This window comes from Talpa occidentalis, unplaced genomic scaffold (genome assembly GCF_014898055.3).
Source record: "Talpa occidentalis isolate TD23 unplaced genomic scaffold, MPIMG_talOcc4v2.1 talOcc4.7, whole genome shotgun sequence".
NCBI lineage: Eukaryota > Metazoa > Chordata > Mammalia > Eulipotyphla > Talpidae > Talpa > Talpa occidentalis.
In genome coordinates this window covers 19,719,061-19,736,118 of record NW_023605083.1, presented here as the reverse complement: position 1 = coordinate 19,736,118, position 17,058 = coordinate 19,719,061, and the positions used below count along the sequence as shown (strand labels likewise).

Below are 17,058 nucleotides of genomic sequence, written 5' to 3'. Positions count from 1 at the left end.
AAGAATAGTAATAGCAATATCTGTCTTTTCATGTGTAATGGTAGACCCTCTGGGTAAACTGTTGTCTACAGAGCTCAGCTCAAAGCTGGTGGGCTGACTTGTTGTCTACCTCCAAGCTATAGCCACCTGCGTCTATTTGGTGGTCAGCCCATCTTCTGTGGATAATTTTGTAATTTTTGGTGCATCTTTTCTTTCTCATGGCTATTTTTCAATTCAAACTTTACAGATGAGGAAGCTGAAAATCAGGAAAGAAGAAAGAAAACTAACATTTATTGAACATCTACTCTGTGCCAGACTCACAGGTGTTCTTCCTATGTAATGCCATTTAATCTTTACAAGCCCACACAAGAAACTGAAGTGTATATTTTCACAGATGTATAATTGGAGGCTTGGAAGGATAAGGCCACATTAATTTGTTAGCAAAGCCAGGATTTGAAACCAGGTGCTCAGACTTGAATACTTTCACTCTATGGTATTTTCACATGACTTATACTGCCTGACAGAGTCTTCTGAAGCTAGGCTTAAGAAAGCAACACCATATGTCTTGTTCTCGTCCTTCCATCAAGGTGTACTGTTGTTCTTTAATAAACACAGATTAAGTTAGAAAATCCTAGAGATTTTATAGGTATAAAATTTTAAAACAAATCCTGAACATTTATACTAGAGCATGGAATCTTATCCAGCTACTTTACATATTCAACCATGCTCTTGCCTAAAGAAATTGATGCCAGCAAGGCCTGATGTTCATAAGTAACAATTCCTGAGAATTTTTTTTTTCAAAACTAGTTTTGTACTTGAAGTGATTTAAATGTTGTGCTTTGAATTTATTGTAGCAAGAACATATTTTAGAATTTCTAAAAACTGAACAGAATGGAAGGTTATCTATAACATTAGTATAATCACAGTCATAATATCTGTTGAACATAAAACAGTGAAAAGAATTAAATGTTCCCTTCAAGCCAAACTAAAAGAAATTTCTACATAAAATAGACTGTAAACTTACAGTTAATGTTGCTTGCTGAGACCCATTCTTTAGGAGTTCAGAAACTCTGAAAAGCTTTTGGTTATTATTTTTTCAGTTCTAAAGGAGAGCAGCCTTTAGGAATAGTGTGGGACCCAACCTCTCACACAAAGGCTTGTGCCCTAATTTTGATTTGCAAATGTTCTACCTGAGTGTACTTCAGTTTAATGTACCTAGATTGAAAACTCTAAGATGCCAAAGGGTACCTCAATGTCATTTAAATTACTGCCATGGAGACAGCGGGTGTTTCATAAAAGTATTTGCCATAGTATCATATTGATATAAGATAGGATTTTAAGTAAATAGATTATAAATGAAAATATATATGGAAATATTCAAGATGAAACTCAGAACCATAAAGAATGGCTTTTGCTAGTTTCTCCCTTTATTTTATTAAATATGGAGATAGCACTAAACCCCAAGGAGTCATGAAACCAAATTAATAAATACACAGACAGCTACAAGTTCTTTGGAAAATTCTAGTCACAGAAAGTTAAAACTCAAAGGCACCTCTGAGACCATCTATTCAGCCATTATAGAAGTGCATTACATAAACCTTAGAAAGGTTAAATTATGAAATCAAGGCCACAGGACCTATTGTTAGCAGAGTAGGAACAGCCAGCACTCCTACATCCAAGTTAAACTCCTACTGTAAGAGTTAATTGCAAGTGTATTGACCTTTTCAAGGAAAAATAAGTTTATATTTCCATTAGAAATATTTCAACAAGAAGTCTCTAAAATGCAAGAAGTTATCTTAGGTCTCCTTAATCTTAGTAGAAAAGTGACAATAGTTTTCTTAGAAGGCAGTTGATGTGACAGAAATCCAATTTCTACTGGATTGAACATAAAAGGTAGATTTTATTGATTCAAATAACCAAATGAGACATGGTTCTGGTGACACAGAAGTAAACCTGGACACTCAAGCACCAAAGGGATTTTTTCTTCTTACATTGCTTATCTTTGCTCTCAGGCTGGTTGTCTCTGGGAGTCTGAAATCTGAAATTTAACTCCAGACTCCATCTTACCACCTTATAACTAAAGAGGAAAAAAGAACTCCTTCCTATCACTTTTAAGAAGGGAAATTCTAAGGGAAAATGTGGAAGGGTTAGAGTAAGATCAAATGATCCATGATTGGCCACTGGTTGAGAGGTGGACCTCGGATGACTCTAACTGGAATCATGTAGCAGAGACAGCAGGTTAGTAACACTGACGCTCACTTCAGGCTCATGTCAGGAGGATGAATGGTGCAGGCCCCATGGGGAAATGAGGATAATGTTACCGTAAGAGGAAGGGTGAGCTGGGTAGTCAAAACTGTAGGCTCCAGATGATAGTCTTAGGTCACTGAAGCCTTTCTTTGCCCCTAGAGAATGTACCTGGTATTTAACACTTTTTGGCCTTCTCAGGATCTCTACCTCCCTTCTTTTTTAGGTAATATAATGTACCTTAGTGGGAGGCATATGCCATTTCCTACTACCCACTTGCCAAATGAGTTGAAAATGCCAAACACTTAGTTCACCAGCTTCCCTTGTAACTAAGGCACAGGACATGACCTATACTCAGCCTTGATTCAGCTTTGAGTCAGGAGTTAGTGATTCTAATTTTCAGCTCGGAGGCAATAGCAGCTGTACAATCCAGTCCAAGGGTATGAGCAGCAGCAAAGCATGGACAAGTGACATCCAGTACTCCAGCTAGCAATGGCCCCAGTGCAATAGGTTTGGGGTCATAGCTTGAATTTGAAGGTGATTCTTACTGTTAACCATCTTCACTTATGTCTGCACATTTCTGAGCCTGGTTCTCTAGTAATTTTGGTGATGCTATAACTTCCCAGTAACTGCAACAAATTGTCCCTTTGTTTAATAGAGCTGTTTTCTGTGGTTCACAACTAAGACACAGAAACCTCAAGCATATCAGCATCCCAGCACCAGAAATCTCTGGCAGCTTCCTGTGCTATTGGGAAGCTTACTTAGTACTTCTCTCCTTTGAGAAGTTTTGATGAACAACTTGCCCTATATTAACTGTGGGTTATTTTTCAGACTTGATGTTACTTATATCAATCCATATTAAAGAATTCCAAAAGCATATTTGTTAGCCAATGGCATCCACCAGCGGCTAACTGTCACCACTGGTAAACGATCCTGAGTTCAATAGTTTTCTTGGATTTCATTATCATGATGACCCTAGAGTCACATGATTTCTGTTTCTCTCCTTGAGTTCTATAAAGGTAATAATGCCAAGAAATAGTTCATTTTTACTAAATATCTCAGGCAGAACATGACGTGCCACCCTTGAAAGAAAAATGGTCTCATTCTCAATTACAGAGAAGTTAAAAGGAAGATGAACAAGGAGAAAGACTAAAGCTTCAATGATAGACTTTCAGCATAGAATCATTATTTAATTTAAGTAAGAGCTAATATATTTCCTAGGAAGTCTGATGTGTCCATGGTATAACTGTGTACCTCAAAGGGGCGCAAAGAACAATGAAGTTAAAAAAGTGTTTTTAATATGACAACGTGAGCTTTCAGTCTGTTTTAGGTAGAAAATAAAATTTAGGCTGGAGTTGCTAAGGAATGGCAGGAAACTGTTGCTAAGGGTAAATACCATCTGAAAATATCCAACAAGTCACCACAGGATTTATTAATTTATCTTTTCTCTGGGCTTTGTTTGTTTGGAAAAAGAACACATATACAGATGGTGGCCAAGGACAGATGTCACTGACCCCTGCAAATGGCCCAGGTTAATCTTCCACAAGAATCTAAACATTAGCTTGGCCCAGTGCCATTGAGGACACTTTCACAGTAAACTGGGTGATAAGTGATTTCTCACTGCCTGCCAGTAGTGCACAAACCTTTGGTGCCTCTGGTTCTTTGCTTATTTTTTTAAACACTAACTAGTTTAGGCTTATCTGTCTCTTCCAGGAGACGACCAAGTGTAAAAAGTGATTATCTTACTAATAATGACACAGTTAAATGTTGCACATTAGAAAAGTAGATCGTAACTTGGAATTTATCAGGAGCTATTGAGTCATTACAAACTGACCACACTAGAAATTACGTCATTTTCCATGAGGGAGACTATGCATTAATTGCTTCTTAAAACATTTTTTTTTTCCCATCTTCATCTCTGCTGCTTTTGTCCTGTTTTACTGAGAGCCAATCACCTTTTAGAAGAATAGTACGTATCTTTGAGTATGTACATATGAGTGAAACAGTTATTTTGAATATATTGCCATGATAGCTTATTAATAAGCACCAAGACAGCACCATTTATACATTTGCTAAGTATCTAAGATAACAGTTGTACGAATGAAAAGGAATCACAATAATTAACAAAGTAGAAACCAATGAATTAAGCGAAGTTTCTTGATGACAGAAGCTAATAAGCAAAACCACTCAAAAAAATGACGCTAAAGAAACATGATAGTTGTTTCCAGCCAACTAACTAGAGAAGTCTGTTATTAGGGGCATGAGATACATTGCACAACCTAGGTACCTATGGAGCACTTAGATGAATCACAAGAGACAAATGGGAGCTCATTAAAAGAAGGTGAAGTTATGACTGCCTGGGGGCTTGCTAGAAATCAGAGCTCTTAAAAGAGGCTTCAGGGGCCAGTCACACTGATTGTGGGGTGTTCCTCATCTTCCTTAAAAATAAGCTACTTCTCTTTATCATTTCTCAGTTATCATATTGTTCCAGTGTTGGTCAGTACAACAAATTTTATTTTTTGAGTGTCTCGGGCATGGGGGTGGTGGTAGGGAGTGAGGGTTGTGATTTGATTGATTGTGACAGGCAAACGATAAAAACCATTGGAAAGTAAGACCTCTGAGCAGACTGCTGCTGCTGTTTTGCCCACCTTCAAGGTAACTTGCGAAGTTGCTGGTGCTGGGGCAGCCGGTAGCTGCTTCTACCTTAAGGAAGCTATGTCTGTAAGTTGAGCTTTGAATGACACATTATTTCCTCTGTGCACCCCAATCTATTTTCTGCCTGACTAAGCTTATAAAACTCTGCATAAATTCTCCCTCTCAGCCTGTTCTATAATCCTGTGAACACATTGTCTTCCTGTTCATTCCTTCAGCCAGCAAGCACCAGCTGTTGGGTCCTGGAAACATTTTATGTTAAAGAAAATAAAAATGATGATCAGAAAACTGGAAAAACCGCAAAATGCTTGAGATATGCAGACATTTTAGGGTGGTGAATATTTGACCTGCATAAAAGAAATGATTAAGCGTCCATCAATCATGACACTCCCAAACGCTGCTGAGATCGGTTTATCCTGCTGCTCCTCAGTGGCCTGGGTTCTTCACAGTCTGTAAACTAATCTAGTTTTGTTTGTTATGTGCTAAAGAAAGGATAAACTCCAAGCTTAAAAGTATGAACAAAGATATAATTATCTTAACATAGCCTTCATACTTTTTTATGTAAAAATGCCACAAACTTTGTTATCTGTATTTTCCAGCTTCAAAAGGAAAGTGGAAGTCATTTGATAATGTCTCTCTAATTACTTGAATGCACACTTCACGCCTCAAACACACAGGGAAGATAGTTATAATTAGAAGTTATATAAAGACATAGTTTATAAAAATTGCAGCTAAGTACTTAACTAAAACGCCAGCCTCTATCCTACCAGGAAAGAGATCCACAAATATGTGATTTAAACAATAGGTCAAAATAGAAAATGTAGTGATGGGAATGAATTTTGCTTAAAAAAGTTATTGGTGACTATTACTTAGAACTGAATAAATACTGTAGTCATGTGGAGACTTGATTCAGGACATATCTGGAAAAAAACCTTCAAATAGTTTGAGCAGACTTTTCAATACATATTCTGTTATTAATGATTTCCAACTCATTTTATTGTTAATTTGAAAGGGGAAATTAAAAATCTATGGATGAATGATAAAATCTATAATAGGGATTATAAAATATTTACCTTAAAACTTAGGTTGTGAATATTTTAGGTTCTGCAAGACATGAGGTCTCTCCTGCAAATAGACAAGCAACTGTGTCATTATACTGAGCTGGGAGCAGAGGATGTGACTTCCTCCCCAGGCTCCAGCACATAGCAACTAGTGCCCTCCTCCATTCACGGCTTCTCCAAGTCCTGGTTTCCTCATCTCCAGTGTCACACACTTAACAGAAAATAAGGTCTGGACTTGAACCATGACCTTTTCCCTTTTCTAATTTTACCAGATAGTCTCCCAAAGACAATCTCTGCATTTACTGTTCCTGCATACCAAGAATAAAAAGCTTATAAAAGCATACTAAAATTAAAATTAGATCAATTACACAAAACTCATTTATGGGTACTACACTGAACTTTTTCCAGCAAAAGATTTAGCCTTCTGAATCCTTCCTAGGGAATTTTTCTATGTTATTATACAGTCTCCTAACTAGCAAGAACATTCTTTTTACACATTCAGTATTTAACAAACACAAAGGGGCAATAAATAAAAATATTAAGAAATTATATGAACTTATGAGGCCTAAAATTTTGCAGCTTTGTTTGTTTTTAAGCATAAAGGGGATGTATTTAAAGTAGGGCCCATTTTATTAAAAGGGAAATTTTAAATTGGCCAACATTCATTGCTTGAAATGTTTCATTATGCAGAACAGCATGTTTATTCAGGTGAAAGCATAGAGAATGTTGCATATGTCCAAATATATTGATCTAAATGCAAATGCAGTTAAATATAAATTCAAACTTGGTGTCATTTGGTGTTGCTTTTGCCATCAAAATTTAAGAGATTCTTTTTTTCTCATTTCTTAACATAGAAATTCAGAAATCAATGGCTATTCTAGCAAAAACTTATAAATATAGAAGTAGGGCATTTGATATTAATATGAACAAACCTTTTTAAAACCTTTTTTGGATCTATAGAATATAAATTACCATTTTGGTTGTGACATGGTCATTTATTTAAAAAAAAAAAGAGATTTGATAACTTCTAGAGGCCATGATTACAGAGAATTTAAAGCTAGGAGAAGGGAAGTAGTTTCAGGTCTTCATGTCACCCATTTGTAGAGCTGACCAATTTGTTTTCTACCAAATTAATTGAAACCGAATAGTAGTCACTCAAAAAGTAACATCTTCTTTGTCTTCTAATCCTACCTAGTCAGAATTATATATTTCCAGTATCATTACTCTATTATCACAAAACACCATCATAGCAATATGAATTTAACATAGCAAGCTCATAATCAGGGTATGGGAATTAAATGCAATTATTTTATAAATATGACTGTTGAACTCCATTGAGACTAAATGACTTGTCTATGACTCTATTCATAGATTGACTCCAAGGTCAGGGCCCTTGCATTTAGAACCCTAGCCCACTGTTCCCAGGAGCACACTGAACACAGCAAAAAACAGTGAAGGAGTCACTGATCCACTGAGGAGTCAGTGGGTAACTTTTTACTTCCTTTAAGAGCTGCATTAGCAATCTGATGCCAGTGGAGGCATATGTCTCTTTCATGACAATACAAAATCATCTTATTAGGCAAAAGGAAATACTACTGAAAAGACTAGGGGTGTCCTAAATAACCAGTTGAGTATGCTTGCCATTTTCCCCATATCTATAGCAAATAATTTTAACTACTGGAAATATCTGGCTTACTTACTCATGTAATGAATTGTGTTCTTTGAAATAATGCTAGATGAAAAGGGCATTTTCTAGTTGGAAAAATATACCATGAAAAAGTATTTCTTAATTTTCAGAGAATAGATCTTAAATCTTATCATGCACATAAAAAGACAGTAATTCTGTGAGATGATGGATATGTTAATTAACTTGATTGTTGGAGTAATTTTAAAATATACGTATATTAATAATCATATTGTTCACCCTAAAAAATATATTTTTTGTCAATTATAACTCAATAAAGCTGAGGAAAATTGTCCTAAAGTATGGTAAGAATTATATCTTAATGTGTATATGTAGAACATATATATGTGTGTGTATATGTGTGTGTATACACACACACACGCACATATGGTGACTTTTATTTCATGATGAATAGCTTCATGTGTGAGTTTGAACATCTTACAAATTTTTTGGATAACAGTAATTTCATAATGTTTAATTTAACAACATAACATAGTAGTTAAGATCATAGGAGATGGTCATAGAAAGTTTGAGGGTGGATTTTGTTTTTTTCACTGAGACTTGTTACCTGAACTAGGGCTATTAAAAGTAATCTTATGAAATTCTAATCTTTATGCTGATAATATCATAGGTTCTGAAGAAATTCTAGTTAGTTATTCCTGATAATGATGATGCACTAAGTTTAGGCTGCTATAACAGAATACCACAGAGTGGGCAGCCTGGACAAAAAGTAATTATTTCCATGGTTCAGAAGTCTGAGAAGTCCATGATCAATGTGTCATAAAATGATAAGGACCCACTTTATGGTTTTTAGATGGTGATTTTCTGGCTGTGTCTTCTTATATCACAAAAAGGTAGAAAGTTTCTGGGATCACATACAAGGGCATTATTCCCATAAGTGAGAATGAAAATAATCTACCTAATGATTTAACTCCTTCAAAGGCTCCATCTTGAAAGAAGAGATCCCTTATATGATTAGAAAGATACATATAAACAGATATAAAGCCTCAGCAACTAATCAAGACATAGGAAAATGAAGGAATTGACAATATCAAGCATTTTCAAGGCATGGGAACTTGTTGGTAATGCAGTGGATATTGGTGCATCTATTTTGAAGATCATTTTGGCAATGTACAATAAAATTACTAATGTAAGTAAGTGATAATAAGCTTTTCTAGGTTTATCTTTATTTTTTTAATTAATTAATTTATACAAGAACTGGAGTATAGTCAGAAGCGTGGGGTACAGTCAGTGCCAGAGCAGGGAACAAAACAGACAGACTGACAAAATACACTGCTGAGGGGAGCAGCAGGCGCGCCATGTGTGACCCTCGCTGGCAGCTGGGGATCGAACCGGCGCTGCAGAGGCTGCGGACAGCTTCGCAGCCCAGCGCTCAATTGCTGCGCCACCAGGGGAGGCCCACTAGGTTTATCTTTAGACTTACTTTTCCCTGAGTGTCTAGAAAAACACATATAAAGATGCTAATTACAAAGTCTCAACTTAGAAACATTAGTGTTCATCAATAGAGAGAGAAGCAAAATGGAGTATATCCATTCTGTGGAACATGCTAGACCTTTGAAGTGGTGGAGCAGACAGATCTATATATGTCAATACTCATAAGTCCAAAAATATAATGCTGGAAAAATTAACAGAATGATAAATATAGTATAATACTATTTATGTGAAATTAATACACCAATTTTGCATAATGGAAGATATGTATGCATGTGCTTATTATGTGCAATTGGAAAATATTTTCCAATTGGAAAAATAACGTATCAAAAATTATTTCTTATTGCTAAGAGAGTGGATCTGAAATGTTCTCATCACAGTTAAAAATGTTAACTGTCAGGGCCTCCCCTGGTGGCGCAGCAGTTAAGCTCTGGGCTGCGAAGCTGCCTGCAGCCTCTGCAGCGCCGGTTCGATCCCCAGCCACCAGCGAGGGTCCCACATGGCGCACAGACCTCTCCTGCCGTGCCTGCTGTTCCCCTCAGCAGTGCATTTCGTCGATCTGGCTGTTCTGTTCCCCGCTCTGGCTCTGGTGAATTCTCTCACCCTCCTGCGCTTCTGACTATACCCAGTGCTTGTATAAATAATAAAATAAATTAAAAAAAATGTTAACTGTCAGGTGACAGATGTGTTAATTAACTTGATTGTGGTAATCATTACATAATGCATATGTATATGAAATCATCATATTCTACACCCTATACAAGTATGTATTTTATGGCATATTGCATTATATACATGTAAAAGAATAAAAATTGCCTACATTGTCTATAAGAACAAACAACTTTACAGCAATAGTTGTCTCTGGGAAAGAAGGACAACAGGATGAAATCTTTTGTTTCAAAGTAGACGTCAACATTATTTGGAGTGTTTACTTCTTTTATTAATAATGGGGAGAACAAGAACATAAAAAGAAAAGCTAAAACTTGCCAAGTTTTAAGATCTCAGTGTGTGTAATAGAGTAATAGAGTAAGCCAACAAGTTGGGTGAAGTACTGAAAGATTTGAAGTTGGGAAAGGGTAGGGATCCAGGCTGAAGGCATAGGGAAGGTTCACACACACACAGAGAAACACAACTATGAAATAGGCTGCTGCATTTAGAGGACATATTATTCACTACCAGAATACAAAGTATGAGGTAGGTAGAAAGTGGTAGGAGAAAAAAAATTGATATGTAAGTAGAGGTATAGCCCAGGAGGGTGTGACAGACCAAGTCAAGGTACTGGGATGTTAACTGTTAGTGCTGGGAAATGTAGAAGGGAAATAGTGATTAGATAAGTGTTTTTGGTAGAGCTGATTAAAGAATGGATTCAAGGCCATTAGGATTCTCAGAGAAAGAGAACCAACAGGATGTGCATACAGAGAAAAACAGATTTATTTTAAGGAGTTAGTCTACATGATTTTGGAGGCTGATGAGTCAAAATCTGCAGGGTGTCTCAGGCAGGAGACTCAAGGTGTAGAAGTTGCCACTCAGGCTAAAAGCCATTTTGCTGACTGACTCTTTCTGGCTCAGGGGATGTCAGTTTTTTTGTCTATTCTGGGCTTCAACTGATTAGATAAGGTGTATTATTTACATTATAGGAGGGAGCAATCTGTTTTATTCAAAGTTCAAAGACTTAAAATGTTAACCTCATGGAAAGCATCCTCATAGAAACAACCTAACAACGTTTGATCAAATATCTGGGCAATGTGGTCCAGCTAAGCTTAAAAGAGCAAATTCACCAACACAAGAGGGTAGGCAGGAAACTAGTTAGCAATAAAGACTCTAATAATCCAGGCTCTTAATTCATGTCTTCAAAACATAGTAAAAGTTCAACACATATGTGATAATTTTATTTCATTCAATAGTGATTAAAAATCAGACAAAATTTGTGTACACAGATACATGATATGTATAAACACACGCATGCACATATATACACAAATGCACATGTTGTGACATGATAGTGTCACACTGTAGGACTTCAATATTACAATCAGAACAATCTTCTAAGAAGATAAAATCATCTCTTAAGTCCACCACTGCTCTGACCACAAGAGAGCTAACTGTTCAAAGAGTAACATCTGCGTGAGAGAAGACAGAAATCTGTTTATACATTACTGAATGATCAGAAACAACATGTGCTTTATAAGAACTACAAAGAGCATCTTAAACTCCATTCATGAATAAAGCAAAGGAGCCACAAAAATATTTTGAGACAGTTGTGCTTGACCTGGAAGTTCAGATCCTGCATCATCTGCACAGAACAGTATTACCTGTGTGAAGTCAGTACTGTTGACCTCCCTGGACGCTCTGCATTCCTCATCTCCCCAAGGGAATTGTTAGCATGATCATTTTCAGTGTCCATTTTCCCATTCCTTCTCAATGTGGGTCAAATGTTCTTTATGAGAAATGTATGCCAATGAGCATTTTCACTTCTTAAGAAGAGAGCTTTAAGTTCTCAAGGATCATTTATTTTTCTTACTGGCAGGGACTGTCTTGGATTGTAGGCTGAATGAAGCTTAATCTTATAAAACATACAAGGACAACCCATCTGCTTTTTACCACCACTGCCAAGTTTTCCATGATTGGGGTAGAATGATACACATCAATGAATTTCTTTCTTGTCTCATTTGACAATGCAAATATATTTATTAAATAATGCTTATTATATAATTTATTTTAAGTAAACAAATCCCTAGTGTATCTGTTGAGAGAGAAAAGAACATGACAGGATTATATTTCCACTGACAGCAATTCTGACCTTTTTCAGAGAGTTCTGTGTGCATTGACTCCATCATTCACTAACTCAGTCAACCTGGGGAGGTCACATATCCTTTTCATACCCTCATCTTAATATTTTCTCTTTCCTCAGGTGACGTGTTATAGATTGGCTGTAATGATTAAATGTTCATGAAAAATTCTTCACGAACCCTAAAAAGCCATACAAATACAGTTGACATTATGAATAGTAATCTGATTATAGGAAACAGAAGATTCTAATGTAAAAAGATTTTTTTCCCTCAATATGTCAATGAGCAAGTTAAAATGCATTCACAAGAGTATTGTGTTACAGACTTAATAGTAGTCTATTCTTTGAGAGACTGTGAGTATTGGCAATGTTTTTTTGCCTGGAATCAGAGTAAATTTGAGCTGAAAGGGTCTTGGAGAATATCCAACTCAGTGCTCACAATCATCTATCCCCCATTTTATTATAATGTAAAATTTAATGTGAACATAAAATAAAACTTTCTAGAGGGTTAAATGGATTTTACCTCAAAAATTATATGCTAAGACAGATTTAGAATCTACTAGGGCACAAATTGCGTCTGAAATTTTAGATTCCAGAATAAGAATCAAACTTCCCAAAGAAAGTTTGGGTAAATGAACAGTGAAAAGGACTACAAAAGAAAGTGGTTGGGTATATCTGACATGTTACCATGATAATGTCTGGTAAAGTGTGCCCACATAAAAATAATATGGACAATATCAATTAACTTTTTTTCAAATATTTATTTATTTATTACTACAAGAACTGGGGTACAGGCCAGAGATGCGGGGGGTGAGAGGATTCACCAGAGACAAAGTGGGGAGCAGAACAGGCAGACTGACAGAAATACACTACTGAGGGGAGCAGCGGGCTAGACAAGAGAGGTCTGCTGTGCCATGTGGGTAGCTCCCTGGCCAGGGATTGAACTTGAGCTGCCCCAACTGCAGACAGATTCATAGGTTGCATCTTAACCCCTTATGCCACCAGGGAGGCCCAATATCAAGTAACTTTATGAAGAGTTGAAGGAGATTGAAGCTGCTGAGAATGTAGAGAACAAAAAATTTCCTATTTCTCTACAACCTGTGAACTGAATGCTGAAATGTCAAATTCCAGCCTTTCCCACTGTAACCAAACATGTTTTTCTAAGTCCCTATTCTCCATAATGAGTCATGCTGTGTGCAAGGAATGGAGAATAATTATATTAACTAAGCAAGATGTCATAAAGTGCATAAGTATTTTATAAAAAAACAAAAAACATAGACTGCATTTTTGAGGCAAAAATAAAGAGCTTTCAATATTCATGTCCTCCTTAATTGAGAGATCGCCTAACATTTACTAATATATCAATTCCCTAATATTTATAAAAACTATCTAAAAATGATGTGATAAAAAAAATTCAGAAGACTCCTTAAACATACATCAGCCTTTTACCATGTTTGTAAAAAGACATTGCAAATAAGTATTTTAATATTGAGCACAGGGTATAAAGGGACAAATAAGTTTTACACTCATGACTAATTTCTTAGCAATATGCTCCAAGATGGAGTCACAATTTTCACAATCAATTAAAAAAAGTAAATTAGGATAAAGCCGTATCCTATGCTATGTTATGATCCTTGAAACATTAAAAGAATAGTGATGTTCTGTTTGATTTGATTGGTGTGAACTTGAACTGGACAGGCCAAAACTCCTGGTGAGACAGCTTAGAAGTAAATTTCTACATAATACTGTCGGCCAAAGGGCCTCCCCTGCTGGCGCAGCCGTTGAGCGCTGGGCTGCAAAGCTGCCCGCAGCCTCTGCAGCACCAGTTTGATCCCCGGCCGCCAGCAAGGGTCCCACATGGCATGACAGACCTCTTCTGTCTCACCTGCTGCTCCCCTCAGCAGTGTATTTCGTCGGTCTGCTTCTTCTGTTCCCCACTCTGGCTCTGGTGAATCCTCTCACCCTCCCATGCTTCTGACTGTACCCAGTGCTTGTATAAATAAATAAATCTTAGAAAAAAAAAATACTGTGGGCCAGAGAAATACTATAGGAACTGTTTCCTTTAAACAAGGGGAACAAAAGTCAAAGTTAGAGGAGTTGTGGAAGAACAAATCATAAAGGAATGGATGCAGTGACTTTAGTTTTGAAAAAAAGACAACTCTGCCTCCTCTAAACAAGAAGCAAAGAAGGAAAGGGAGTAAGAGGAGAATGAGGAAGAACTTGTAGCACATTCATAGTGAAAAAAAGGTGAGTGCCCAAAGGTTTTCTTTGGATCAAAGTGGCTTTGACAAAACTTAAGACAAAGACTTTTAATCTTCTCTGTAAGGAGAGTGTCATATGCTTAGAGAGACTATATTGGAGAATATATTGGTGGTCTTAGTCTTAAAACCATTTAGAACAGTGGCTGTGAGTTATACAATATGGGAAAAAAATAAGAAGAGAATGGGAAAGGAGATGGGAGCTCTGAGCACCCAGTTGAGATGGGAAACCATAGAGGTAGTATGTTTTCATTAGCTGGAGAGGAAAGAAAATATGAATTGCAGGTAGTTCAGGAAAGGCAGACAGCCACTTACAAGGGTCTGTGGGGACAGCACTGCCATTGCCCTTAATCAAGCTGAATTGAGACAAGGAATAAGACAAGGAATAAGCCTCAGAACATTCAAGGCCAGAGAGAGGTTTCAGAAGGGATGGGAACCAATAGGGTGGTGGCAAGCACAGGCTATAGATAAAGACAGAAAAGAGAAGGTATAGTAATTTATGTTAGAAATCGGTAAATTAAGTTAGGAATCATTATCATCAAACCATTAAGTAAAAATACATATTATATATAAAGTAATATAAACATACATATAAAGTAATGTACATATATATATATCAAGAAGAAAGCTCAATGAACACATTTGGAAGAGAATGATAATAAAAATACAAAATATCAAAAGTTGCCAGGTGCAGCTAAAAGAATTCTTAGAAAAAGATGTTTTTAAATGCATGTGTTAGAAAAGAAGTTTGAAAATTAATGATGCTAAGGAGATAGAAAAAATAATGAGCAAGCTAAAAATTAAGATATGATTTGTTTATACAGAAATGAAATATCAATTAGTCAATGTAGCAAAGTCCTTTATATAAGGTAAATCTACAAAATTAATTCTACTTCTACAGGTAGAAAATGAAGTAATAAGTTATTTATGAAAATCAAACCATTTCAAATGCATAAAAGTAAATCTTATAAAATGTACAGTATATATAGACATAAAATATAAAACATTTTGAGAGCAATTTTTGTTATTTCATGAGTATTGTTGAAATTTGATAAGTTGGCTAGAATTTTCTATAAATGAAATGGACTGAAATCAGCTAAAATAGTTGTGAAGAATGATGATGAGGGAAGAACTATATCAAATATATATTAAAATATCTTTAAAAACTATATTAGCTGGTAATGTTTAACACTGTACTAGCTGACCCATGTAAATGATAGAGGCTAGTAAGAGATCAGTGTGTTTACAGATAATTGATTTATGACAAAGGTGTGTAGTAAAGCAATGCAGAGAAGTTTCATAACAAATAAACTCTGGCCCGTATTTCACATGAAATTCCAAAAGAATTTTACATCATAATGTAAAAGACAAAAGTAAATCTACAAAGCAATGTGTGAGAATAATTTCATAATCTTGGAGAAGAAATTCATAAACAGACATAAAATACTTTAAAATTACACAAGTACATAAAAGGCACATAAAATACACAAATACATACAGATCTTAGAAAAGTTAGACAATTATGAATTTCTGTTCACTGAAAGATGTTAAGAAAGTTAAAAAGGGAAGCTACAGGATCAGAAAAGATATTGTCAACAAACACAAGAATCAAAAAGAACATATAGGTCTGCTAGGAATCATTAAGAAATATATAGCCAATTTAATAGAAAAAAAGAAAAGGTAAACAATTGAACAGTCACCTGGAACTGGATATCCAGTAGTTGAGGAACATAAGAGGTACTCAATTTCACTATTTATTAGAAAAATCACAAAGAAGGAGATCAAAACCCACTCAGTATAATGGCTAAAATGAAAATCACTGAAATATTATGATGTTCATGTGTTGGTGAGGATGTGAAATAATTTAAATATTCATCAACAATTCAAAGGGGGAAAAATTGCGGTGTAGTCCTAAATGGAATCCGATTCAACAATAAAAATAAACAAGCTGCAGTCATTTGCAACAATGTGAAAACTCACAGACATAATGTTAAAAAAGAAATAAAAAATAAAAGTATGAGTGTATTTATAAAAGTTTATATGAAAACTTTATATAAAGTGCAAAATCAGGCATAAATGAAGTTTCCTATTAGAAGTTAGGAGAATGGATCCTTTAAGTGGGAAAGGGAAGAATTATAGCTAAAAGGGGATAGAAGAAAGGCTTTCAGGATCCTCGGTATGATCAGTTTCTTGACCAGGATAGTGGTTAAATAAATTATTCACTTTGGAAAATTCCTTTTAGCAGGGGAAATTTGTTTTGTGTACTCCAGAAGAGAGCTCAATGAACACATTTGGAAAAGAATGATGATAAAAAATATAAAACATCAAAAGTTGTGAAATGCAGCTAAAACAATTCTTACATATTTCATTTTATTTTTAAAAAAAATGTGAAAAAAAGGACCATGATGGAAATTTTGACAGTAGAATCTTCTAATTTCATTGTAGTAATGTCTTAATAAAATTTCCCATTTTTTGTACTGAATAGCCTGTTTTTGGACAGACTCTGATTCTAGAATCTTGTTTAATATTAATTAACAACAAACATGGTGATGAATGCTCAGAAAAAGATATCAAATATAATTCTTCAATTTAGAGGTGCCTCTATTTTTCCTTTTTGCCCCTGGATATGCTGCACACACTAATATTTGTAAGATACCCTAAGGTTTTTCATCAGTGGCCCAGGTTATCAGTCAGTTTGACTACCCCTAAATGTAGGCAGAAAGGTTCTCAGCAGTACAGGATAAAACCGGTTCCATTAAAACTATTAATAAAAATAGGGCACTAATTTATTAAATGAAAATCCTCTGATCTGTTCACTTGTAGCAAACAGCTGTTGTTCTGTATCCTACTGAGGGCCTGGGGACCCAGTGACACTAGCAGGTCTGCCTCTGTGCACATTTCTCTCAGCTGGTCAAATAAACAGCTTCTCTATCCTCCTGT

General features: G+C 35.7%; 1 protein-coding gene and 1 long non-coding RNA gene across 3 annotated transcripts in view; one reads left to right on the top strand and one right to left on the bottom strand.

The window, feature by feature from the left end:
• PTPRD (protein tyrosine phosphatase receptor type D) overlaps positions 1–17,058 on the bottom strand; it is a 2,089,263-nt gene that overhangs the window by 662,818 nt on the left and 1,409,387 nt on the right. The window lies entirely within an intron of this gene.
• The window catches only part of LOC119232368 (uncharacterized), a 43,865-nt gene that overhangs the window by 25,893 nt on the left and 914 nt on the right, over positions 1–17,058 (top strand). Inside the window, exon 3 of one of the 2 annotated variants that reach the window (XR_008549644.1) lies at positions 227–302. The exons of the other annotated variant lie outside the window; for it this stretch is intronic. This is a non-coding gene — a long non-coding RNA (uncharacterized LOC119232368). The remainder of the gene's footprint in view (positions 1–226; positions 303–17,058) is intronic. 2 annotated transcript variants of the gene reach the window in all.